General features: G+C 40.7%; 1 long non-coding RNA gene across 3 annotated transcripts in view; it reads left to right on the top strand.

Moving 5' to 3' along the window:
- Nucleotides 1-2,293: 2,293 nt before the first annotated feature.
- The window catches only part of LOC114817910, a 113,253-nt gene continuing 88,317 nt past the window's right edge, over nt 2,294-27,229 (top strand). For all 3 annotated transcript variants that reach the window (XR_003765751.2, XR_003765748.2, XR_003765747.2), the window contains exons 1-2: nt 2,294-2,434; nt 21,561-21,613. This is a non-coding gene — a long non-coding RNA (uncharacterized LOC114817910). The remainder of the gene's footprint in view (nt 2,435-21,560; nt 21,614-27,229) is intronic.

Genomic DNA, 27,229 nt, shown 5'->3' with positions numbered 1-27,229 from the left:
TATCCCCAGGCCTCCAAAGGTTGTAAAGGTGGTCTTTGGTGTGTTGTATGGTACTGGGGGAGGCTGGTCCAAGCTGGGATGGTCCAAGCTGGGGCCAGTCTGCCCCAGAGCCTCAGTTTTTAAATGTTAGCCACAGGTGACCTGTCTCTGTATACTCTCCTTAAAATTCATTTAACCACACACAGCACAATAGTAAAATATCCATCTTCTGTCTACTTAATTGTTCATTTTTAATATATTGTAAAGTAGCAAAATATTTCTAGGTAATTTTTTTTGTTATTTGTTAAGCGCTTACTATGTTCCAAGCACTTTTATATGACAATGACAGGCATATATGAGCTAAACTAAATCCTTTAGGTGGACTTGCTAAAACAAATTGCTGTACTGTAAGTTTCTGGTCTCAAAGATGTTGAATACAATGCTCTGCACACAGTAAGCACTCAATAAATATGATTTCACAAGGGGTCAGTTTACATATATGTAAATTGTCAATCTGCCAAATGCATAGAAAAGAAACAATACACAATACAGTTTGAAGCTATTGCTTTTTATTTGCTTTTTTCCAACTTCCTCTTGGAAAGAGCACTTATTGATTAATTTAGAGGGATAATGTGCAATATCTACAATTCTTATTCTGACAGTTGAATGCCTTTATAGGAAGAAAATAATGGAGGGTTTTTTCCATAGAGAAGGACTGTGTATAGTATTGAGAAATGTCTAGCACATGCATTCCCAGTTCATTTGTCTATTTATGTGTGAATTTTGAAAACAAAATATTACTACCCCCTATTAATTCAGGCAAAATCATGAAAAATGCAGAATATCCATTTTATCTTACAAACCCAAATTTGTCAGTCTGGAAATTACTAATGAAAAGTTGATAGAATCTGCCAATTTTTATTCCTGAGTAATTTTCTCTATGACCTTAATTTCAAATTTTAATGACATATGTATTGCAAGATACCATTTATAAGATATTATAAGAACACGCAGCTCTTACTGATCATCTTGATTTAAAATTCAGTATGCCCTGTTTCTCAGATGCGCTAATAGGTATTTCAGTTAATATTGAAAATAGCATAGTTGTAGACTGGAATTCCAAAGTGGAATAGTTGTGACAGTGATGAAGAGGTAGTCACATGGATTTTTCAGGTGGAAATATTCATTTTCTATGAAAGGCAAAGGCTGGGATTGTGGGGTGAGGGTGAGCAATGTAAATCTGAATGCCCCACTGCAGCCAGAATTATAATAATTTGTATTATGTATTACAATTCATACTCTATTATGCAGCTAACTATGATATTAAAAAAAGACTTTCTTATAACTAACATTTGCTTTGAAAAACACTTTACTCCCAGTGATTTCTGTGTATGGGAGAGAGTAGATTAATAAGACTAATTTATACCTAGCATTGGATTCATATAGATGTTGCCTCTTGTTACATTTTTGCACTTGTTTCCCACAATGCCCATTTGCTTTTTTTCTCCCTTGATGTCATGATATTCCCTAATTCTGATTCTCCATTCCTGTCTTGTTTTAGTGTCTTCCAGATGTCCATTGTTGGGACACCTCATTTATGGTTTGGCTTCGTTGTAACTCTTATAGTGAATTTAAAAGGGATAACCCCAAACAGGGGTTAGAAAATAAGAGAAAGTTTAAATTGGGTATCTTGTTTTGGCCAGGTGTTTTCATGTGTCACATCAGCGTGGGAAAATCGAAGTACTTTGACTTTATATAGAGCTTTAATTCCCAATCCTTTTCACAGAGAACATTTTATTTCTCACAACTTACATTTAAGGTACAGACAGGTGGAAATTACTGCCTATAGAGCAGAAATGTGACTTAAAAGTCACAGAGCAGTATTGCTTCCATCCCGAAGGTCTAACCATTCTAAGACTGCAATATAGTATCCTGTTTTACCACTTTCTAATTGTTGCATTGAGGTGGCATTAATGGACTGCTCTAAAAGTCAAATATGGTGTCTTAGGTAAGTTCAGATCTTAAAGCCATAAAAGTAGTTAGACATTAAGTTGCTTTTTATGCCTTCAGTTTAGTCTGAATTTGAATATGTTGGTGTCACATAATTCCAAAGAGTATACTGGGCTTCTTAATTCTGGTTGTTACTTGTCTATCTTCACATGATTTGACAGGAAATGTGCTACCTAGGTAACAGAATTCAGTGACAACTTTTACCTCTGTCCCTGGTGGACTTGTATGTATGTCACTGATGAATAGGGAATGTCATAGAGCTAATGATGTAACAAAGTGCTTTTGTTGATTAGAGTCATCAGTCAGTCACTTGTGCTCCAGGCAGATTTGGAGACTGAAGACTATCTGATTGATAGTCCAAAACCAAACCATGTCTCCCTGAAGATGGTAGGTCTCTCTAGAGGAAGGTGAACCCAACTTTTTCCTCTGAACTGTCCTTCATTAGGTATGTTGGAATTATTTAACTGTTTGCAAAAGACGTTCATTTACATGCAAAAAATGTAAGTTAGCAAAATTGCTAATTGAGAAGGAGCAAGGCCTAGTTCATTCATTCAATAGTATTTATTGAGTGCTTACTATGTGCAGAGCACTGTACTAAGCACTTGGAATGAACAAGTCGGCAACAGATAGAGACAGTTCCTGCCATTTGACGGGATTACGGTCTAATCGGGGGAGACAGACAGACAAGAACAATGGCAATAAATAGAGTCAAGGGGAAGAACATCTCGTAAAAACAATGGCAACTAAATAGAGTCAAGGCGATGTACAATTCATTAACAAAATAAATAGGGTAATGAAAATATATACAGTTGAGCGGACGAGTACAGTGCTGAGGGGATGGGAAGGGAGAGGAGGAGGAGCAGAGGGAAATGGGGGGAAAAGAGGGTTAAGCTGCAGAGAGGTGAAGGGGGGTGGTAGAGGGAGTAGAGGGAGAAGGGGAGCTCAGAAGGCCTCTTGGAGGAGGTGAGTTTTAAATAGGGTTTTGAAGAGGGGAAGAGAATCAGTTTGGCGGAGGTGAGGAGGGAGGGCGTTCCAGGACCGCGGGAGGATGTGGCCCAGAGGTCGACGGCGGGATAGGCGAGACCGAGGGACGGTGAGGAGGTGGGCGGCAGAGGAGCGGAGCGTGCGGGGTGGGCGGTAGAAAGAGAGAAGGGAGGAGAGGTAGGAAGGGGCAAGGTGATGGAGAGCCTTGAAGCCTAGAGTGAGGAGTTTTTTGTTTGTAGCGGAGGTCGATAGGCAACCACTGGAGTTGTTTAAGAAGGGGAGTGACATGCCCAGATCGTTTCTGCAGGAAGATGAGCCGGGCAGCGGAGTGAAGAATAGACCGGAGCGGGGCGAGAGAGGAGGAAGGGAGATCAGAGAGAAGGCTGACACAGTAGTCTAGCCGGGATATAACGAGAGCCCGTAATAGTAAGGTAGCCGTTCGGGTGGAGAGGAAAGGGCGGATCTTGGTGATATTGTAAAGATGAAACCGGCAGGTCTTGGTAATGGATAGGATGTGTGGGGTGAACGAGAGAGACGAGTCAAGGATGACACCGAGATTGCGGGCCTGAGAGACGGGAAGGATGGTCGTGCCATCCACGGTGATAGGGAAGTCTGGGAGAGGACCGGGTTTGGGAGGGAAGATGAGGAGATCAGTCGTGCTCATGTTGAGTTTTAGGTGGCGGGCCGACATCCAGGTGGAGACATCCTGGAGGCAGGAGGAGATGCGAGCCTGAAGGGAGGGGGAGAGGATGGGGCGGAGATGTAGATCTGCATGTCATCTGCATAGAGATGGTAGTCAAAGCCGTGAGAGCGAATGAGTTCACCAAGGGAGTGAGTGTAAATGGAGAACAGAAGAGGGCCAAGAACTGACCCTTGAGGAACTCCAACAGGTAAAGGATGGGAGGGGGAGGAGGCGCCAGCGAAGGAGACCGAGAATGACCGGCCAGAGAGATAAGAGGAGAACCAGGAGAGGATGGAGTCCGTGAAGCCAAGATGAGATAAGGTATGGAGGAGGAGGGGATGGTCGACAGTGTCAAAGGCAGCAGAGAGGTCAAGGAGGATTAGAATGGAGTAGGAGCCATTGGATTTGGCAAGAAGGAGGTCATGGGTGACCTTAGAGAGAGCAGTCTCGGGAGAGTGGAGAGGAGAGAAGCCAGATTGGAGGGGGTCCAGGAGAGAATGGGAGTTAAGGAATTCTAAGCAGCGATTGTAGCTGACTCGTTCTAGGATTTTGGAAAGGAAGGGTAGTAGGGAGATAGGGCGATAACTGGAGGGGGAAGTGGGGTCAGGAGCGAGTTTTTTTAGGATGGGGGAGATGTGGACGTGTTTGAAGGCAGAGGGGAAGGAGTGATTGGAGATTGAGTGGTTAAAAATAGAAGTTAAGGAAGGGAGGAGGGCAGGGGCAATGGTTTTAATAAGGTGAGAGGGAATGGGGTCCGAGGCGCAGGTGGAGGGGGTGGCACTTGCGAGGGGGGAGGAGATCTCCTCTGAGGATACTGCAGGGAAGGATGGAAAAGTAGGGGAGAGGGTTGGTGGGGGGGAGGGGAGAGGCGGAGGGGTGACTTTGGGGAGCTCAGACCTGATTGTGTTGATTTTTGTGATGAAATAGGTGGCCAGATCATTGGGGGTGAGAGATGGGGGAGGGGGAGGAACAGGGCGCCTAAGGAGAGAGTTAAAGGTCCGGAACAATCGGCGGGGGTGACGGGCATGGGTATCGATGAGGGAGGAGAAGAAGTTTTGCTTGGCGGAGGAGAGGGCAGAGTTAAGGCAGGAAAGGATAAATTTGAAGTTCACAGAGCATGGGCATGGGAGTCAGGAGACCTGCGGTTTTAATCCCGGCTCTTCTAGTTGCTTGCTGTGTGACCTTGGGCAAATGATTTAATTTCTTTGTGCTTCAGTTACCTCATCTGTAAAATGAGGATTAAATCATTCTGCCTCCAATTTAGACTGTGAACCCCATTTGGGACAGGGATTGTGTCCAACCTGATAAACTTGTACCTACCCCAGTGCTAAGAACAGTACTTGAAACAAAAGTAAATACAAATACCATTAAAATAAAGACCATGTTGCCAGTTTTCTACCCAAAGAGTAGCTGGAATCTAAAGCCTTAGTTGTTAAAAAAATTTCATCCCCCACTACTGAATTTCTGAACTTCTGCCACTTAAATCTTCAGTTAACTGAAGTTATTGATCTCACATGTTATTGTGCATGGGAGCCTCCAGATATAAAGTGCCCTGATTTAAAGATCCAGGCATGAAAGGCATGCATGATCTCTTTTGGGAATGAGAACAAAGAAGCAGCTGGTTATAGCAAAAGACATTGTGGTCAGTTTTCTTTTGAAATTTGCTGGTAGCTCTTCTTGAGAACCTTCCCATTGGATCTCTGAAGAGAAACAGTGCAGGGTGGGGATGCTTTTATTGATTATCATCCATGGCATTAATTGAGCACTTTGTCCAAAGTACTGTACTAGGTGCTTGACTGAAGATGAAAAGACCAAATTTGGATAAAATATTTGTCTCATTATTGGTACTTTGTCACCCCAATTTCATCTCTTTTTCAATTACGTGATGTGGGACAAAGGGGAAAAGACAAATTGAAATAGTTTTGGTATGTCTCAATGAAATATTTTGGTATGTTTAAAATATTATACACAATTAGTTGGTCCTGTGATATTCTTTTCAAGTAAATAAACAGGTTGTGAGGTGCGAGTTGGCTCATGGGCAGGAGGGCCTGTGTGGTTGTGGTGGCAGTCATTATAAGAGGTACAGGCAGAGGCATCAGACACAGAGGTAGGTGCAGGAACAATCAATCAGTGGCATTTATTGAGCACTTAGTGTACTGAGCACAGTACTAAGCACTTGGGAGAGTACAGTGGAGAGCCCAGGCTCTGGAAAGAGCCCGGACATGGGAGTCAGAGGTCATGGGTTCTAATCCTGGCTCCGCCGCTTGACAGCTCTGTGACTTTGGGCAAGTCACTCAACTTCTCTGTGCCTCAGTTACCTCATCTGTAAAATGGGGATTAAAACTGTGAGCCCCACATGGGACAACCTGATCACCTTGTCCCCCAGCGCTTACAACAGTGCTTTGCACATAGTAAGCACTTAACAAATACCACCATTTTACAGTAAAACAGAATTAGCAGACACCTTCCCTTCCTTTAGTGATGTTATTCATTCGTTCAATCCTATTTATTGAGCACAGCACAGTACTAAGCACTTGGGAGAGAACAATACAACAGTAAACAGTCACATTTCCTACCCACATTGAGCTTACAGTCTAGAAGTAGAGAGACAGACATCAATACAAATAAAAAAAATTATAGCTATGTACATAAGTGCTGCGGCACTGAGTTGAGGGGAGAGCAAAGGGAGGAAGTCAGGGCGATGCAGAAGGGAGTGGGAGATGAGGGAAAGTGGGGACTTAGTCTGGGAAGGCCTCTTGGAGGAGTTGTGCCTTCAATAAGGCTTTGAAGGGCGGGGACTTGAGGAGGGAGGGCATTCCTGGCCATAGGCAGGACATGGGCCAGGGGTTGGTGGTGAGACAGGCAAGATGGAGGAGTGAGAAGGTTAGCACTAAAGGAGAGAAGTGTGCAGGCTGGTTTGAGGAAAGAGTGAAGTGAGAAGTTTCTGTTTGATGTGGAGGTGGATAGGCAAACGCTGGAGTTTTTTGAAGAGTGGAATGATATGTCCTAATGTTTAGTGGAAAAATGATCCAGGCATCAGAGTGAAGTTTGAACTGCAGTGGGGAGAGATAGGAGCTTGGGAGGTCAGCAAGGAGGCTGATGCAGTAACTACTATGGGATAGGATGAGTGATTGTATTAACATGGATGTTGTAAAGGTGGAACTGTTAGAATTCAGGGACAGATTGAATATGTATGTTGAATGACAGAGTGGAGTCAAGGATAATGTCAAGGTTATAGATTTGTGAGACGGGAATGATGGGACAGCTGTCTACAGTGATGGGAAAGTCAGAGTTTACAATCTAGAGGGGAGACAGACATGAATATGAATAAATAAATAAGTAGTTAATATCACCTGCCACCTGTACTCCTATTTCCAAAAGGTTTTGGGCTAGTTAGTTGAAAATTAGCTTGCTTTTCCCAAGTTAACAGAGGAGAAAGAGGAGTTGAAACTGTTTTTTGAGTTTTTGCAAAGAGTTAGTTTGTGGCTCTCCCAAATTATACCCTTCAGACTCTGACACCTCTCACACCCTAAGTGGATTTTTGCCTCCTTCCCTCAAAAAACAGCACCCATATGTTCATGAAGTTCTGATGCTGGGAAAGTTCAAAACCTTTCTGCTATTCTGGGTCCCCATTCTGGCTATGTTCTGAGGTGTTGCATGCTTCTAGGGTGACTAAACTGAGCTTCTCGCATGTCTCTACCAATAAAAGTTACTGCATTTTCCAGGTTGCTCAGGCCTTGAATTACAGTAATTCCAACAGAGTTAGGTGACTCAATTCAATGCACCTCCTGCAAAGAAAATAATGGAGTAAGAAAAAAAAAATGACTAGGCTCTGGGCTTTGAAATGTAGACATCTCGAAAACTAAATCTGATTCATTTTTTCTTTTGTAGTTATATTAGCAGTTATTTACATAGCAGTAGAACCTAATGAGTTTAATCCTCTATCCTAGTATTTAATCATTTTTGCTATTTATTTATTCCTTACCATTTGTTAATTTATGGAATGGATAATGAAATGTCACTGTTAAAAATATGTGTTGTTTTTGTAGAACTGATTTTGTACATTTTGCATAAATTTTCATTTACTCCTTCAAAACTAAACACTCTTTCATTTATAGTCAGCATTTTGGCAAATTACTCTGATCAGGCCTGCTTTTTTAGAAAAGGCAGGGGAAGAACAAGTTTATGGAAAGGCTGCAGAATATAGCAGATGATAATGATGGTATTTATTACATAAATACTTTGTGGTAAACACTGTGCTAAGGAAGGCAGCATGGCCTAGTAGAAAGAGCACAGTCTGGTAGTCAGGAAACCAGGGTTCTAGTCTGAACTAATAATAATAATGTTGGTATTTGTTAAGCGCTTACTATGTGCAGAGCACTGTTCTAGGCGCTGGGGGAGACACAGGGGAATCAGGTTGTCCCACGTGGGGCTCACAGTCTTAATCCCCATTTTACAGATGAGGTAACTGAGGCACAGAGAAGTGAAGTGACTTGCCCACAGTCACACAGCTGACAAGTGGCCGAGCCAGGATTCGAACCCATGACCTCTGACTCCAAAGCCCGTGCTCTTTCCACGCTGCTGCTCTACCTCTACCCTGCTGTATGGCCTTAGACAAGTCACAGCTTTTCTGTGCCTCAGTTTCCTCCTTTTTAAAGTGGGGAAAATACCTGCCTTTCCCTGCTTCTGGATGTTTTGAGGATAAAATTAGTTAATATGAAGTGCTTCAAAAAATCAAAAACACACTACAAAACAGCTAATGGTATTACTAAGCCCTGGAAGTAGATACTGGATAATCAAATCAGGCATAGACCTTGTTCAATATGGAACACTTAGTCCAAGAGGGAGAGAGAACAAGTATTTTATTCTTACTTTAGAGATGAGGAAACAGAGGTACAGAGAGGTTAAGTGACTTTTCCAAAGTGTCTCAGAAGACAGCTGGTAGCACAGGGACTAGGATCTGATTCTCCTAGCTCTTGGTACTAGGGCACATGCCCCTAAATTGCCCTCACAAGGATTTTGTAAATTTTTGTGCAACTGCTGCTTATTCAGACAAATAATGATCTTGTCTTGTCTTATGCTGTTGAGTCATCTCCAACCATAGCGACATCATGAACACATCTCCCCCAGTATGCCCCACCTCCACCTGCAATCATTCTGGTAGTGTATCCATAGACTTTTCTTGGTAAAAATACAGAAGTGGTTTACCAATGCTGCCTTCTGCACGGTAAACTTGAATCTCCACCCTCAACTCTCTCCCATGCTACTGCTTCCCATCACAGGTGAATTTTGACATCAGATTGCCTTCTACTTGCTAGCTACTGCCCAAGCTAGGAATGGAATGAATATGCTTCTGCTTGACTCTCCCTCCCATAGCTGAGACTGCTAGAGTATTGGAAACTCTCCTGAAAGGGGCAAATAGTGGTATCGCCAGCCAAATGCCTAAGGGTGCCATGACAGTGTAGATGGTCATGTGTGTCAGTGCTAATGGGCCCTTAATCTGTCACTGCCACAACTTCTAAGCTCTAGGCTTAGGTCAGCATTCTAGGGGACAGCTCTTGGTATGTGTCCTCTTCTTTCATCCACTTTCTTTCCTGCCTCCATAATCGTGCATAGCAGGAAAGGGGGTGTCATTTTGATCTTTACTGGATCCTTTTCAATTATGCATGTTTGCAGAATCTAAACTTAATACACTGAAGGAGCAATTCGTATTAAGTGAAGTTTTTTCATAATGTCTGTTTTGCTCCCCGCTCTGTATACCAGAATCATAGATGGAGTATTTAAGGATATATCCTTGAAATTGTTTGAGTGCAGCATAGGATTAAAAAGCTTAAATAGGTATAATTACCAACAAGCAGTCGATAAGTGTTAATCCTTCCTGCAGCCGACTATGATGCGGTAGATAAATGTGAAGATTCAGACCAATCAAATTCAATTGATTGGTCTTGAGATAACAGATTTACTGTGTGCACAGCACTGTAATAAGTGCTTAGTTTAGGATATTAGTCTATAAACACAATCCCCCTTCTCAGAGAGCTACCAATCTTGTGGAAGAAGCAACCAAGAATAAGGATATGTATGTACTTGAGTATTTAGGGTGGGGAACTGAAGGATTAGTCAGGGAAGTTTTCCAGAAGAGATAAGATTTTAGTAGGGATTTTGAAGATAAGGCGAATTCTGGACAGTCGGGTATGAGGGAAGGGAAAATTCCAGGCAGGAGGGTGTTAGCTTGGTTCGGAGGTGAGATGGAGGGAAAGTAAATAGGTTGACGTTAGAGGAATGCTGTGTGCAGGCTTGGTTGTAGGGTGTGTGTATGTGGGAGAGAGAGAAAGCGAGAGCAAGCACGAGGTAGTGTGCTTGCTACCTAATTGCCTTAATGCTGATGGGGCGAAGTTTCAGCATGACGCATTTTTGGGTCCACGATTGGTGTGTGATTTGCGTAGGAGTCACTGTTTGGATTATGAATGTGTCTGGGCTCCTAACAGATGTACCAATCCCTAGTAGAAGGGGTTGAACTATAAGCCAACTTGGTGCCACCTTCCCTATAATTGTCATCTGCCAGTCTTATGACTCAGTCTGATGTTGGCCTGGGAGCTGTCCTCCTATGGTGTCTCCAGTCGATACTCCACTCGCCAACCACACTTGGGAGATTCTATCCCCCACCCCTGCTGGAGCGACTTCTCTGTTCCCTGCAAGGGTAGCAGCCCAGGGAAGAGATGGAAAGCTATGGAAGGAAATGCCCCAGGTGGGCATGATCCTTCTTGAGGAACCAGGACAGACCTGCTTTGGTGGGCAGTCCACTCCTTGCATGCACAGCCCCTCATGGATACTCTCTGGATTCTTGGTGGACAGTCTTCCCCCTGGATCAAAGTGGAGCACTCCCTGATCCTTGTGCTCAACAAGGTCGGCCTGTGTCCCTTCCTCTAGAGTTTCAAAGAAAGTTCCACTTCTCTCTTCCCCAGTGCCACTATAAACTATTAAGACAGTCAATCAGAAGCTGCTATAAACCGCTTGATTACCAGATAAACTTGAAGGATTTTGCCTGATTAATGTGTCATAGCACAAAATGTGCCAATCTGTCAAAGAACCACAGTCATGGATAGGCAGCCATTTCAAGATTTTGAGGAGTGGGAAGATGATCTCGGATATGAGACAGCTGACCAGACAGATTTAGGTTGATCTTTTTCAAGTGAATATGCACTGCTAAAGTCCTAACTTTTACTAGTTTCCTCTGCCCCCGACAGTGGGCATGCATATCATTTATGCATGACCATTGTAATCCTTGAATTATTAAGTATTCTATTTCATTAATAGAGCAGATTTATAAAAGTTGAAGGGCAGTCCTAAATAAAGAAGTTACTGAAATGTTCCATTTCCTATTCAATGGTCAGTGCTGCTAAAACAGTCATTAGATTTCTATAAAAATCTTTTTAACTGTTGACTAAGTGGGGGGAAAAAAAAACAACTTGCCATTTCACAGCACAGCGCAGGATGAATTGAAAGGAATGTGTTGATTTCACCTTTGGGATGAAGCTCAAATATGATAAATGAAATGTCAAGATATTCTAAAAAATGTGAGGACTAATAACCTATTAATCCTACTTGATGTATAATGTATCACATTGAGAGAGAATTTCTGTATTGTTGAATTTGGAATTTTTGATTTCTCTCACCCACCAACCTCCCCCTTCCCCCCCGCCCCACTTTTTTGAAAGGCCTAAGCAATACAGTTTTTTTTTTTACTTTATGGCTTTAGTACAAGATGTCTCTATATTTATAAACTACATTGTATTAAGATTAATTTAGTTCAGTTTTGACAAGTTTGACAAAAAGAACATGAAGAAATATGAAAAACCTTGGAGTTGCCAATATCTGTTAAATGTACAAGTGATCTGATGTTTTGTTAAACTATTCTGACTTCAAACCTTTTAGTGACCAAGTGTTTCATGTCCTTCATCTTTCACAAAATTAAATGAAAGTCTCCTTTTGATGTTGTATTTCTAAATCTGCATCTTCTGCCGGACAATTTTATATAGATAACTGGCCTTTACATTCAAGGGTGATGTTTCTGATGATGAAGTTCCAAGTAAGTGGACAAATGTGACTTAATAGACAGATATAGGATCAATATACTCTCCAACATTGGGCCTAGGCCAGTTTTCAATTTAGCCTATTGGTGACTTTCAGTCAGTAATGCATATACAGCACCCACCCATTTGTGTGTAGCATAAAATTCTTTTAATTGCATAAAGGAATAAAAGTACATGTATTTAGTCATCATTAGTCTACAACTCTAAAGTTTAGAGTGGTATGTGACAATTAATTCAGTCCTTTCAGTAACATCAGCCAGTACATAGACAATGACAAAGGGAGAATTTTCTGCTCAGAAAAACAAGACTGGAAGATATGCCTGGAGACACCTTCATTACTCATTTTTTCATAAAATCGTATTTACTGAACGCTTACTGTGTGCAAAGCACTGTACTCATGCATAGGGATAGGAAGCCACTGTCAGTACCAATGCCTTCGATCCAGTTGTCCTCTTGAGCTGCCTCTATATATGCATGAACATGAAGAAATGGTGCGGTTGCAGATGAAAGAGCACATTGCACATTACAGATCTTATAGTTCATTTAAGTTAATATTAAGGATATCCAGTGGAGATACATTTAAGCTCCTCACAGGCATTTTTCTGTATGTGACCTCATTTATTAATTTAGAGGAAGAGTGGTAAAGGTATGTCTGAGTGGGAATTAATCAATAAGTCATGTGAGCACCTACTGTATGCAGAGCACTGTACTAAGCACTTGGGAAAGCACAATGTAACAGAGTTAGATGCATTCCCTGCCCACAAGGAGCTAACAATCTAGAGGGGGAATTGAAAATCAGGTCAGTTTCTTGTCAATCAGTAGACCTGTCTCCCATAAACCTCTAGTGTGCCTGGGAGGCATTGGTTTGGGGGTTGAACATTGCCTCACACCAGTTTGCTTCAACTAGTTCTGCTGCATTTTTCTGGGTTTAATTAAATCACAATAATATTGCTGGACCGGGAATATTAAACTGTTTATTGCTGCAGTTGGAGGTATTCATATCCAAGGTGACCAAGTGAAAATATTTGGAAGCTGATGAATTGATCAGAGTTTGGTTGTCTTTGTTGTTAACTAGGAACTCTAAACTGAAATAGTCAAGTATTATGTCGTATTTAGAAGGAGAGAATTTCTAAAAGTTATCATTTCTAAAGAAGTCAAGGGATAGATGATAAATGATCACACTATTCTAGCCAATCTAAGGAAACTGTGACTTTTCAAAAACAAATGTCCAAAATGAATACTCCTAAACTTTATCTTGAATTTTTTCATTGATCTTGCCCCTGTTTATTAGCCTCTCTTCCCTTTCCATGTTTGCCAATCTCCCTCTTATTATTCTCTCCCCGTTGAATATTTCACCATGTCACTAGGTTACCAAAGTTGACTGAAACAAAGTGAACAAAGTTCTCACCCATCCCTATATTTTCAGGAAAAATTAATACAGACTGTAACATAGCCCACTACTTTATTATCATTTGACCTCGCCACATTTCATTTAGATCCTCAGCACCTGTTTGAGTACTTTCTTACAACACTATCTTAAAGTTTAGTATGGGGAAAAAATGTGCATAAGGCCTAGTTAATGTGTGAGCTTAAAGCAAGCACGTTGCATTTGTCCTTCAAGTTTTCAATTGAAAAGTCATGTAGCTTTAATAAGGTCAATTGGATTTTATTTCCTGCTAACACCTGGTTACCTTAGACCATTATCCATCTGTAAAACAGGATTATAATTAATGCTTATCTATCTCAAGAGATGTGTGGAGGCATAATTAATTTCTGTTTGGAATGTACTTTGAGATCCTCGGATTAAAATCACAATATCTACCTAGAATTTCAATGCAGGTTTTGCAGTTGTGCAGTCACAATTATCATAAGCAAAACATTGTTAAAATAATGAAGAATGTTGGTCAATAAGGAATTTACTATTCAGATTTGGCCAACTATTGGATGCGTAGATATTTTTAAAATTTGGCATTGTTTTATATTCATAAGAAAACATATTCTTAATCTTAAAATTTTATGCTCAGAAAATAGAACATTTGACTTTTTTAGACCTATCTGGCTAAATCTTTAACCAAAATGAGTCAGTCAACAGTATATACCCACTTTTTTCCTTTTCTATGCCATCTCTGACTTGTAAACTTCTTACTCAAATTCCCCAAGCTGGATCCCTCCTCATTTCCAATGCTCTCCTAAAAAAAAACATTTTCCCCAGAAGACTTGCTTTCCCTGATCAGTTGGTCTCATCAACTATTCTTAGAAGTCATGTTTATTGCTGTCTTTTCCATTTTATTCCTTTTTTAGTTTTGCTTTTTCAATTGTTTTTATGTTCATTCTAGTGCCTTCTGTATGCATACAATTTATGCTCCTATTAGACTGTAATCTTCTTGAGAGCAGGGGCCATATTTTCTGTTTTTTATCATATTCCTCAAAGTTTCTGGTTTAGAGCTCTGAACAAAGTTAATGTAGATGATGCTATTGATTGTGCTGTAGTTTTAGAAATGGAGAAGAAAATGTGGAGTCAAGATTTATTGAAAAAAACTATAAAATTTATAAAAAACAAAAATCATTTTTTTCAGTTTATAGGATTTGAAATAAACCTAATTACATTTACTTTTCCATTTTAAGGAGCAGCTTTGTAAATCATTTTTGATATTCTGACAACTAGGATAGTCTAAATATATCATTTCAATTCAAATTTTTTACATAATGGGTATTGTGACTATTATGGAAATATTAGCATTTGAAAGTTAGTGAACAATATTTAGTGTTTTTTTGCAGAATTTGATAAAATATAGACAGCATCTTTCTTTTATCCATTTGATGATTTCAATCTGCTGCTGTATTGAAATGCAAATACTAGCAATTTATGCCTCATTATACCATGAAAATATATCTGCAAGATAGGGGCCATACATTTCTCAGAGTCTTTTGCCACAAATACATCTTATTTCCATACATATTGAATAAAAGTCAATTGTTTTTTATTTTACTGACTTAAAACCCATAAGAGTAGTCAATGAAAAGCATATAAATGTCAAGAATATAAGGAGAAATACTGTACTATATATCTCACATGGAACAGTTAATAATATCACCCCTTAGGGCATTTTATTGTCTCATTTTTCTGATAGTTTTATGATATTTCCCATTATCACTTTCTTTTCCTCTTTTCTCAAAAGTGTCTTGTTTAGGATACTGGGGCATAATTGGCTAATAGAATTCAAATGGAGGCAAAATATTTCAAATTTGGTATTGAGCTCAAGAATATTTTTTAGAGATAACTGACAGAGGTAATATTGCATATAATGAGTCCAGTTCTTCTCTATTTTAAAAGGAATGCAAATTCCTCTGGCTGGGATTACTTGGAATGAGAATATTAAATTCATGCACTATTGTCCCATTTAATTCCAGTTAGGTAAATTTACATGCCTTTCCAAATAGGGGCAGGGGGTTGGGGTTGGAATCAAGCTCAATAGATTGTAACTCAGAATGTTACAATCCAAGTTGACTAAATTCCAGCAGAATGAAAAATTTTCCCCAAACTATAAAATAGAGTACTTCAGATGGAAAAATTTGTCTGAATTTTGCTAGTACTTTTCTTTCAGTTGTATCTTCAGTAGGATTTTTGACCAATTGACTTGATACTTCAAGTCAGTTAAAGTGTGAAAATTAAAACCAGTGTACTTTTGCATTTTTTCATTCGTGAATTCAGTGGAATTTATTGAGCACTTACTGTGTACGGAGCAGTGTACAAATCACTTGGGAGAGTACAATAAAAAGAGAAACACATATTCCCTGCCCACAGTGAGCTTACAGTTCAGGAGGGAGACAGGTATTAATACAACAGATAATATGATAGACCTATCTCCCCTGATTAGACTGTCTGTCTCCCCGATTAGACTGTAAGCTCATCGGTGGGCAGGGATTGTCCCTATCTGTTGCTGTATTGTACATTCCAAGCACTTAGTACAGTGCTCTGCACATAGTAAGCACTCAATAAATACTATTGAATAAATGAATGAATGAATGAATGCTGCATGACTAGCCTCTACAACCAGATAAGCAGTGAAATCCACAGACAGAAATGACTCATTTAGCCACTTCAGCCCAGTCTGGATGTTTGCTGGTAGCAATACTTTAGCTGATGGTTTCTAGCACTGACATCAACCACCCTAGTTTTGAAAGTTTGTAGTGGGTTGGGTACAACTGGAAAGATGTCCTAGCTTTTAAATCAGAATTGAAGCCTTCTTCCCTTCCTTCTCTTCTTTCCCTTCCTCGCTTCCTCTCTCTCTGTCTCTCTCCCTCTATCTCACTCTTTCATTCTGTGCGATGCTTTGTCAGAACTCTTGCAATCAGATCATGTTCCAATTGCTATTATTATATCCTTGTCCATTCATTAGCAAGTCCATTGGCTTTCTTACTCTTGACATCACTCCTGATTAAATTCTACATTAACAAGAATGCTCAATTCTCTTGATGTTTTCCACTGTCAAACATTCTCTAGGCTGCTAGTTATTTGAAATTTGAGTATGTGTACTTTGGCAGCACTGATTTTTTTTTTTGCCACATATGCTTTATGGCTTTTTCAAGATCATCCTCTTTTAAAAAAAATAAAAAAAACTTTCTCTGGGTTTCCTTTAGCAAAGACTAACTCTTCTCAAAATTTGGCATCTGCCATTTCACTGGCAGTTCCGACGTCAGTATACTTGAAGTTTCAGGGAGATAAACTTTCCAAAGTCTCAGAACAGATGTAATTTAAATGGAATTTGGCCAGCATAGATGGCAAAAAGGCAATATTTGGCATTTAGAATGACAAATTTTGAATCCCTTCACTTAAAGCTTTATTATTGACATGATTTTCTGAAAATCAAAGCTTTGACCAGAAATAGTGTAAATACTTTGTATATGTATAGCATGTTTTTAACTTTTACAGTTATTTTTAAGTTTATTCTTGTGAGGTGTAACAGATACCATTTATTAATATATTCATATGTTAGTAATATTGTCTTCTTTGAGATATATAAGATGAGATAAGATGAGAAATTGAAGCACAAAGAAGTTATTGCCCTTTCCTAGATCACACAGATAGTCAAAGATGGAGCTTAGAGAAAAAGCAGGGCTCTTGACATGAAGTCAAGAGCTTTTTTCTTTAATTTATCCTGCAGTGTATATCCCCATAGCTATTTCATGCACCTTAACTTCTATGGCTAGTACATAGAGCCACAATATCATCAGGTACATCATTACAATTGGTCTGGTTCCCTACTTTAGGCATGGTTTACACTGTCTTGCCATGCTGCCTCCCTGATTCCACTTTTGAGCAGAATCGAATCTGGCCTGCCCCTCCTTCAAGAGCAGATGGCTAAACAGTGTAGCTTTTGGCTCCCATGGCAGTTCTTGGGAATGTGATTGCCTACTGACATTTTTTGTATGGTATTTGTTAAGTGTTAAGTGTTATGTTCCAGGCACTATTCTAAGTGCTGGGATAGATACAAACTAATCAGGTTGGACACAGTCCTTGTCTTGTTTGGGGCACACAGTCATAATCCCCATTTTACAGATGAGGTGTCTAAGGCACAGAGAAGTTAAGTGAGTTTGCCCAAGGTCACACTTGGGCAAGTGACAGAGCTGGGAATAGAATCCAGGTCCTTCTGACTCTCAGGCCCAAGCTCTATCCACTAGGCTATGCTGCTTCCCGTGGCCTCCTCAATAGGATGATCCAAATAACTGGTAGCTAGCATGCTTGGGCATTAACTGGTCTCTTAGACTTGGGCAAGGAGGACTGCACAGGGAACAAATGGTGGCTAGCCGCTTGAGCTGTCCAGAGTGGGGCCCCTTCTGCCTTCCCACTCCCCCAAACAGTTAAATACCACCAGGAGAGGTCGGTTGTCCCCGGTGTTCAAGGATGGCAACTCTATCCTTACACAACACCAAACACACAGTGCAGAAATTTTGAGTGGCCTGTTACATAGTTGATAGAAAAAATATATTCTTGAGTATAGTATAGTTACAATATCAACCTTATTTTAGAGACTTGCACATGCATAAAATACCTTTGATAGTATGAAATGTTCTATTATTGACAGTCTCTAAAGAGTTAGGCACCAGAGAGTAATTATACTCCCAAATTTGTTTTTTTGCTGCAGTGCATTTATGAGATTTGCCTTAAATATGGCTCATGCTTACATCATAATCTAATTAGTGTCTCCTCTACCAGGGTATTACAGGAAAAGATATACAAAGACTGTGTTTGCACTTGCGAAATGGTCCAGATGATTCAAACTTTCAAAAATACATGCTGCTTCTTTCAGACTCTGATGATATTTTGGCCTAAATCATGGTAATCATCTAGACCGAAAGCATTTCCCAAGTTATGTTTTTTGCTTAATATGCCTTTATTTCATTTTTGGCATAGATAGGCACTTTCAGGGTTCTTTATGTAGGCTTGGAGGATAATTAAGCCACCATTACTTCTGTCAGAATTATCAGAAAGGAAGGTTAGGTGGAAACAAGTAGCAGGGGAGGAGGAAATTTAAATGGAGTGGCCAGTATACTCTCAATAAGCACTTGGACAGGCTCCATTTTAGCCTGTCCTAAGCACTACCCAGATCCTGGCTTTGGGGTGTGCAGTACTGTGTGCATGGGGTCTAGACCCTCAAGTGCTCCAAGTGAGGGCCCCTAAACACACAACACTTTTTTAGATCAACTTTTCTAAGGTATTAAGATGAAAAGTTGCATGGCCTAGTAGATAAAGTAAGGGCCTGGGAGTCAGAAAGACCTGGGTTCTAGTCCCAGCTCTGCCACCTGTCTGCTCTGTGACCTTGGGCAAGTCACTTACATTATCTGGGCCTCAGTTGACTCATTTGTAAAATGAAGATTAACATAGTGAGCCCCATATGGGACATGGACTGTGTCCAACTCTATTATTTTGTATCTATCCCAGCTCTTAATACAATTCCTGGCACATAGTGAGTGTTCCTTTCTGATCTCCCAACCTCCCATCTCTCCCCACCTCAGGCTACACTTCACTCTGCTACCTGGATTATCTTTCTACAGAAACGCTCTGGGCATGTCACCCCTTCCCTCCCTCAAAAATCGCCAGTGGTTGCCTATTAACCTTCATGTCAAGCAAAAAACTCACAATTGGCTTCAAGCTCTCCATCACCTTGCCGGTTCCTACCTCACCTCCCTTCTCTCCTTCTACAGCCCAGCCCACACACTCTACTCCTCTGGTGCTAACTTCCTCACTGTACCTCATTCTCTCCTCTCCTGTTGTCGACCCCTGAGCCACATCCTACCTCTGGTCTGGAATGCCCTCCCTCTTCCCATCCACCAAACTAACACACTTCTCCCCTTCAAAGCCCTACTGAAAGCTCACCTCCTCTAGGAGGCTTTCCCAGCCTGAGACCCCCTTTTCTTCTGCTCCTCATCCCCTCCCATTGCCCCAACTCTCTCCCTTTGCTCTACTCCCCTCCCTAACCCACAGTACTTGTATATATATGTACATATTTATTGTTATATTCATTTTGTTAATGATTTGTATATATCCAAAATTCTATTCATTTGTATTGATGCTATTTATGCCTGTCTAGTTGTTTTGTTTTGTTATGTGTCTCCCCCCTACTATACTGTGAGTCCATGGTTAGGTAGGGATTGTCTCTATTTGTTGCTGAATTGTATTTCCAAGCACTTAGTACAGTGCTCTGCACACAGTAAGTTCTCAATAAATATGACTGACTGAATGAATGAATATATTAGACATTTACTCCAGATTTCATTCCCGACCAATTTTATAGCTGAAAGACAATTCCACATTCATACTGGAGACCAAATTGGGATTGTGTTTTTTTTTAACCATTGCTTTAATTTTTCTTTGATAGCCACTCACACAATGAGAAAAACCATCATTTTCTATTGCTGTTTTATTGAATTTGTGTAAAAAAAAGAGTAAGTAGTTTTATAGGCCATAACTTTCCTCAGACATCTTAGGGAAGCAAAATATGGACCTTGTATTTATTGGACCTGATTTAAATCTAGATTCCTTCCATGGATTTGGGAACACATGGATTTGGGATTTGCAGGCCTCCCTGTGCCCTGCAGGGGAGGATGAATAACGGGAAAAGTTAACCCAAATTACTAAATGATAGGCTAAATTCCAAATCATTATCAGTTAGACTATCAGTTGATTTATACTGCAAGGGAATAGTTTTCAGTCTCTTCAGCACGTTAGGCAGAGCCCAAACTACTACAACCTTTTCAGCTTTTTAAATGTATTGGCTTCATAACTGGAGTTTTTAAGCGCTTATAATGTGCTAAGCACTGGTGTAGATATAAAATAATCAGGTCAGAAACAATCCCGGTCTACAACTGACTCTCAATTGGCAGAGGAAGAGCAAATATTTAATCCCCATTTTACAGGTAAGGAAACTGAGGCACAGAAGTGATTTACCCAAGGTCTCAGAGAAGGCAAGAGGTAAAGCTGGGATTAAAATACAGGTCCTCTGATGCCCAGACCGCGACTCCTTCCTACTAGGCCATTCTGCACCCTAATGACATATGGCATCATGCTTTGGCCTTCCTTATTCTTCTGCAATGTATAGACAGTCACTAAAAATGAGAAATGATAAATAAAAGTGTCTCATTTAAATTAGAGGGTTCTTGACAATCCCCTATCTGATACAGAGCTTCAGTGCAAGAATGTCAGAGAGGCTGGAATCCTGAATCACAAGGCACTAGGGGGAATCCCAGCTCTGAAATGGGTTTTGAGAACCCACAGAGAGCTGCTGTCCATATGGGAATTCAGTAAGAAAAAATCTGGCTAGGAAGGGTCCTGGTTCATGGATACTGCACTGGGATCAGGAATGGTTGTCAGACTGAATAGCTCTCTCCTCCCCATATACTAGAAACATTTCCATCCCAGACTTAGTAGCACCTGCAAATAGAGAAGCAGCGTGGCTCAGTGGAAAGAGCACGGGCTTTGGAGTCAGAGGTCATGAGTTCGAATCCCAGGTCTGCCACCTGTCAGCTGTGTGACTGTGGGCAAGTCACTTAACTTCTCTGTGCCTCAGTTACCTCATCTGTAAAATGGGGATGAAGACTGTGAGCCCCACGTGGGACAACCTGATTCCCCTGTGTCTATCCCAGCGCTTAGAACAGTGCTTGGCACATAGTAAGCGCTTAACAAATACCATCATTATTATTAGGGTCATATTGGGGTGAGCTTCTTTCTGCTTCAGCATTCAGGGTGGGACATAGATAAAGAGAGGGTGGTGCCCACTTCATTAGATTTGCACTGAGCTGCTGTCCAAAAAAACCTAACTTCTTGACATTCATTTTGACTAACATATGAATTACTTTAATAGTTGCTTGAGACAGACAAAAATAATTGCATTGCTTCTAAAGCTTGCATCAATCAAGCATTCATTTATGCTTTTAACACTGATGTCTACTTAAGGCTTTTGCTGTCGGTTGTTAAAATTTAACTTGAGAACTTGAGAACATGAGCGAAATATTGATAGGGTCGGCTTGGAGTGGGAGAAACTGTTTTAAGGATGTGGATGGTGGAAGTTAGCATTTTGATTTAAATAAATTCAATTATGAAATCACATAATAGCTCTTCCCCTACATGATGACAATAAAGTGTTATGTAATTAATCTTGTAAGCATCAACATCTTCTCCTGCAGTAGTTAAATGAAATACCCTCCTTAAAATTCTTACAATGTAGAAGTTCAGTGGTTTAAAATGGAAAGACATTTTTAAAAATTTGGAATATTTCTGTACTCTAAAGTTTACAGACCACCTTTTTGTCTTTCAGACATCCAACCCTGGATTAGGCAGTGGGAGTACCAAATGTGGAACAGATATGAGGTGCGGAAAGGGGTATAAATTCATTGCCACATTTAGCTGGGTAGAATAATACAAATCAAAAGTAGCACCTTTCTGAATCCATAGCCCAAATAAGGTGAGATGTTCAGAAATAATAAGTATCGTGTTTAATACTATGTGTCAAGCACTGTACTAAGCACTGGGGTACTGTCTTCTTCCCTTCAAAGTGGTTACTTTTACTGCCATAATCTGGAGATGAACTGCCCCGAGGAGCAACATGGCCTAATGGAGAGAACATGGGCTTGGAAGTCAGAAGGACCTGAGTTCTAATCCCAGCTCTGCCAATTGCTTTCTAGGTAATCTGGGTCAAGTCACTTAACTTTTCTATGCTGCAGCTTCCTCAAATGTAGAATGTGGATTCAATTCCCATTATCCCTCCTATTTGGACTGTGAACCCCATGTGGGACAGGGACTGTGTGTGACCTAATTAACTTGTACCCACCTCAGATCTTAGAGCAGTGTTTGACTCATAGTAAGCACTTAATACATGCCATAAAAGCTATAATTATGGCAATTAGGAGAACTATGCAGGATGCTTCCTGAGGAAGCATGCATAGAGTTTGAAGGAATAAAGTTTAGGCTGAAGACTACTTCCCTGTCACTGTGGACGGCACTACCATCCTTTCCGCCTCACAGGCCTGCAACCTTGGTGTCATCCTTGACTCTGCTCTCTCATTCACCTCACACATCCAATCCATCACCAACACCTGCCAGTCTCACCTTCAGAGTATCTCCAAGACTAGCTCTTTCCGCTCCATCCAAACTGCTACTCTGCTGGTACAAGCTCTCATAATATCCTGACTGGATTATTGTGGCAGCCTCCACTCTGATCTCCCTTCCTCCTGTCTCTCCCCACTCCAGTCTATTCTTCTTTCTCTGCCCAAATCATCTTCCTACAGAAACGCTCTGGGCATGTCACTCCCCTCCTCAAAAACCTCCAGTGGATGCCTATCAACCTTCGCATGAAACAAAAACTCCTCACTCTTGGCTTCAAAGCTCTCCATCACCTTGCCCCCTCCTACCTCATCTCCTTTCCTTCCTTCTACAGCCCACCCCGTACACTTCGCTTCTTTGTTTGTTGCTCACCTCCTCATGGTCCCACCTTTGCGCCTGTCCCACCGTCGACCACTGGCCCACGTCCTACCACTGTCCTGGAATGCCCTCCCTCCTCATATCTGCCAAACTAACTCTCTTCCCCTCTTCAAAGCCTACTGAGAGCTCACCTCCTCCAGGAGGCCTTCCCAGACTGAGCCCTCCCTTCCCCTCTGCTGTTCCTCCTCTCCCCATCCCTCCTTCTCCTGCCCTCTGCTCTTCCCCATTCCCCTCCCCACAGCACTGTGGATATTTGTATATATTATTTATTACTCTATTTATTTTGTTAGTGATGTGTATATATCTATGATTCTATTTATCTTGATGATATTTACACCAGACTTCTTGTTTTGTTCTCTTTTGTTGTCTGTCTCCCCCATTTAGACTGTGAGCCCATTGTGGGGCAGGGATTGGCTCTATCTGTTGCCAAATTGTACATTCCAAGCACTTAGTATAGTGCTCTGAACATAGTAAGCGCTTAATAAATACGATTGAGTGAATGAATAAGTGTTCGTGAGAGTACAGTATAACAGAGTTGGTAGACATGACCAGTGCCCTTAATGAGCTCACAGTCTAGAGGAAATTATGTTGATTTGGTATATTTTTCTAATTATAGAGCCATCTTGGTTTCCTCTGCACAGCACAGTGAAGTTGAGACTGGAGGCTGGGAGATTAATGAGGATGCTGAAGCTCTAGTCGGAACTTTCCTGAGCAAGTTCTTGTAGCATGACACATTGGTGCTTTACAAATGTTGACCTCACTGAGTACCTTCTCAAAAGCAAGATAGCACAAGCCATATGCTCCATGAGCTCATAAAGCTCAGTTTTTTGGTTCCTGACATTTCCCTACATTACCTTGCAAACACTTCTGTTGCATGTCAGGTGAACTGTTTGCAAGTTTGAAAAATTCAACAAATCTGAGCAGACACCACCTGCTACTTAATGGCTCTGCAATTCCAGCCTTGTCTTGAACTCAGTAGAAAAGGGATTGGTAATTAGTAGGTTTTGTTACAATTCAGCCTGGCTGCCTCATTTGGCAGCTTGAGTTTACAGCAATGTAGCAGCAGGTCACCTGTACATACTTCTACGTGAATGTTCCCTGATGGACATTGGGGCTCATACTATTGAAAGCTGATGTTAGGAGATTGTTGAGCCCTTGGGTTCTAACAGCTGTCCTTCCTGAGGTGGCAAAGGAATTGGGGAAAGGTTAGTAAGACAGAGAAATCTGCATTGCTTTCTGACAGTAGGTGTGTAGTCAGGCCAGCCCTAAAGCAATTATGTTCATATCTGTAACAATGTCTATCTCTCCCTCTAGACTGTAAGTTCCTAATAATGATAATAATAATAATAATTGTGGTATTTGTTAATCGCTTACTGTATTCCAGGCACTGTATTAAGCACTGGGGTGGATACAAGCAAATCAGGTTGGACACAGTCTCTGTCTCACATGGTGTTCAGAATCTCAATTCCAATTTTACAGATGAGGGAACTGAAGCCCAGAGAAGTAAAGTGACTTACCCAAGGTCACACAGCAGACTAGTGGTGGAGCCAAGATTAGAACTCACAACCTTCTGCCTTCCAGGCCCATGCTCTATCTACTATGCCATGCTGCTTCTCAGGGAACAGGTCTACCAACTCTATTATATTTTACTCTCCCAAGTAATTAATACAGTGCTCTGCACCAGAAAGTGCTCAATAAATGCAATTGATCAAGTTAAAGGTTTTCCCATGTTCTTTTCAGCCTGCTTAACTTGTATCTACCCCAGCACTTAGTACAGTGCCTGGCACATAATAAGCACTTAACAAATGCCATAAAAAAATGAAGACTCCCATAATCCACACACCAATGTAGTAGATAAAGACACTTTATTTGACTCTGCAATCATGATTCCTTCTCCCACTTCCAATTCACCAGATCAAACTTTGGCTCTCAGCATGCATCCTAACCCATGGAATCAGCTTTCAGGTCCAAACTCAAGAAGTATACATGCAAGTCTGTGGTCAAGCCTTTGCATTCAATGCTATATATGAGCACCTAGTGTATGTAAAACATTGTTTTCAGCATGAGCACATAAAATAAAAGTAAAAGACAAGTCCCACCTTCCAGGAGTTTTCAATCTAAGGGAGGTAGCCTGACATAAATTGCATAGATTTGGATTATACTTTCTTTTCCCAGAAAGCTGCAGCTATATGCTCTGATTCCTAGGAATTTTGATAGAAAAGAATCTCTTGCACAGTGGACTCACCGTGCCTTGAAATCTCCTGATTTCTTAAGGTAGTGGCCTTGAAGTACCAAGGAATTAGAAGTGACCATATTCCAAGGGAATATCCTTTGATAACCAGATCAAGATAACCCTGGTTTTCTAGATATTCATCTTCCCTACTTGGGTTATGGGGTAGAAAGGATGGGAAGTCATTTTCATGTTCAAGGACTCCACTTCTGCATATTATTCAGGGATTTGGCTAAGACACATCTTCCAGGGCATCCAGGCAAGACGTCTGAAGAGCAGAGATCATTCCCACAGGGGACAGAGGGAAAGGAGAAGGACGGAGAGGGAGGCAAGCATAAGCATGCTGTCCTTTGAGAGGTCACAGATTCATCAAGGATGAAATTCTATAGTTGTAGACAAATATGACTGATAAAACCGATGTGCAACTCCAGTCCCTTCCACCTTCTGTTAAATTCATGATTGTTCCCTGATGTAACTGGTTGGTCTTAGTGCCAGGTGAAGTTTTCATTTCTCTTTTTTGCAGTACTATATTCTCAAATGTTCAGTTCTATGAGTCACTCCTTTTCTGATTTTCATGCAGCAAGCTGGTATTCCTAGCGTATGGCTAGTGTCATGCTGTCTGAGATTTTGATGTATTGTATGCACTCTTGGCATCTAGCAGACTGCCTGCCATGAATGGCTAAAACAAAATGTCACCATGAAACAGCTATTACCTATATTCATTCATTCATTCAATCGTATTTATTGAGTGCTTACTATGTGCAAAGCACTGTACTAAGTGCTTGGAATGTACAGTTCTGCAACAGATAGAGACAATCCCTGCCCAGTAATGGGCTCACAATCTAAACAGGGATAATAATAATGTTGGTATTTTTAAGTGCTTATTATGTGCCAAGCACTGTTCTAAGTGCTGGTGTAGATACAAGGTAATCAGGTTGTCCCATATAAGGCTCACAGTCTTCATTCCCATTATACAAATGAGGTCACTGAGGCACTGAGAAGTGAAGTGACTTGCTCAAAGTCCCACAGCTGACAACTGGCTGGAGTGGGGTTTGAGCCCATGACCTCTGACTCCCAAGCCCGGCTCTTTGCACTGAGCCATGCTATATTAACTCCAGACACTTTGCCCTACTATGAGGACTAGCTTCAAGTTTGAATGTCACATTTTAAGAAGCTAAATTAAAATCAGTGAAGAAGACTTTCCAGTCAGAGTGTACTGAAGTGATGCAGGCATCATTCTTTTTGACTGTCCCCAACCCAATTTGCTTGTATCCACTCCAGCACTTAGTAAACTGCCTGGCACATAGTAAGCAATTAACAAATACCATAATTATTATATAGATGATTCACAATCATTAGTTGCCTTTTGTTTAATTTTTTAGTGGTATTAAGGCACTTACTACCTGCCGGTCACTATACCAGACAGTTGGGTAGAAACAAGATAATCACAATGGACACAGTCCCTGTTCCACATAGGGCTACAGTCTTAATGCCCATTTTATGGATGAGGTAACTGAAGCATAGAGAAGTGAAGCTTCTTGTCCAAGGTCACACAGCAGACAAATGGTGGAGTCGGGGTTAGAATCTATGCCCGCTGACTCCCAGACCCTATGCTCTTTCCACTAGGCTTACTCCTTCTCAATTTTTATTCCAGTTATACTACATCCATAATGTAATTATATCCAACCAATTATAACACCAATTTAACAATCTACTTCAAAAGGAATAGATAGAAATTTCAAATTAAAAGAATGAAAGATTTATAGAGAATTAAAAAAAATTCAGTTGCAGTTCTGAAGCAAGAAATATTGGGAAATTCTGATCAATATAAAGATAATATTAGAGGGGCAATCTGAAGAGCACATTAGTAAATGTAAGCTATTCATTCACTTTCAAGTTATTTAAGTGAATTAAAAACAGGTTAACATTTGTAAGGCCACTTTAAAACTTCTGAGGTGGAGTTCGGGCAGAGAATTTAGGTTGAAAGTGCATCATAAGAATTTATTGAAAAGCACAATAATCTGTATTCTAATATTTTTAGGAATATGTATTACTGGAGCCAAATAAAAAGCATACCACCCAAACCAGAGCTTCTCTGAGATTGCTCCTCTTCTATGATGTACAAGGGCAGATGACATTTTTCATAATCAAAGATTAGAAGTGTGCATCACTGTAAGAGGGAAAACACTGACAATGATTATATCTTTGATTGACTGAAAGCATTAACTAAGAAAACAATGTACTACGAATGAGAGAGTAAGTATAGTCTGGTAGTC

The sequence above is a fragment of the Ornithorhynchus anatinus genome, chromosome 17 (assembly GCF_004115215.2).
Source record: "Ornithorhynchus anatinus isolate Pmale09 chromosome 17, mOrnAna1.pri.v4, whole genome shotgun sequence".
NCBI lineage: Eukaryota > Metazoa > Chordata > Mammalia > Monotremata > Ornithorhynchidae > Ornithorhynchus > Ornithorhynchus anatinus.
Note: the sequence above shows the minus strand (reverse complement) of the source record. Positions and strands in the feature narration are given on the sequence as shown.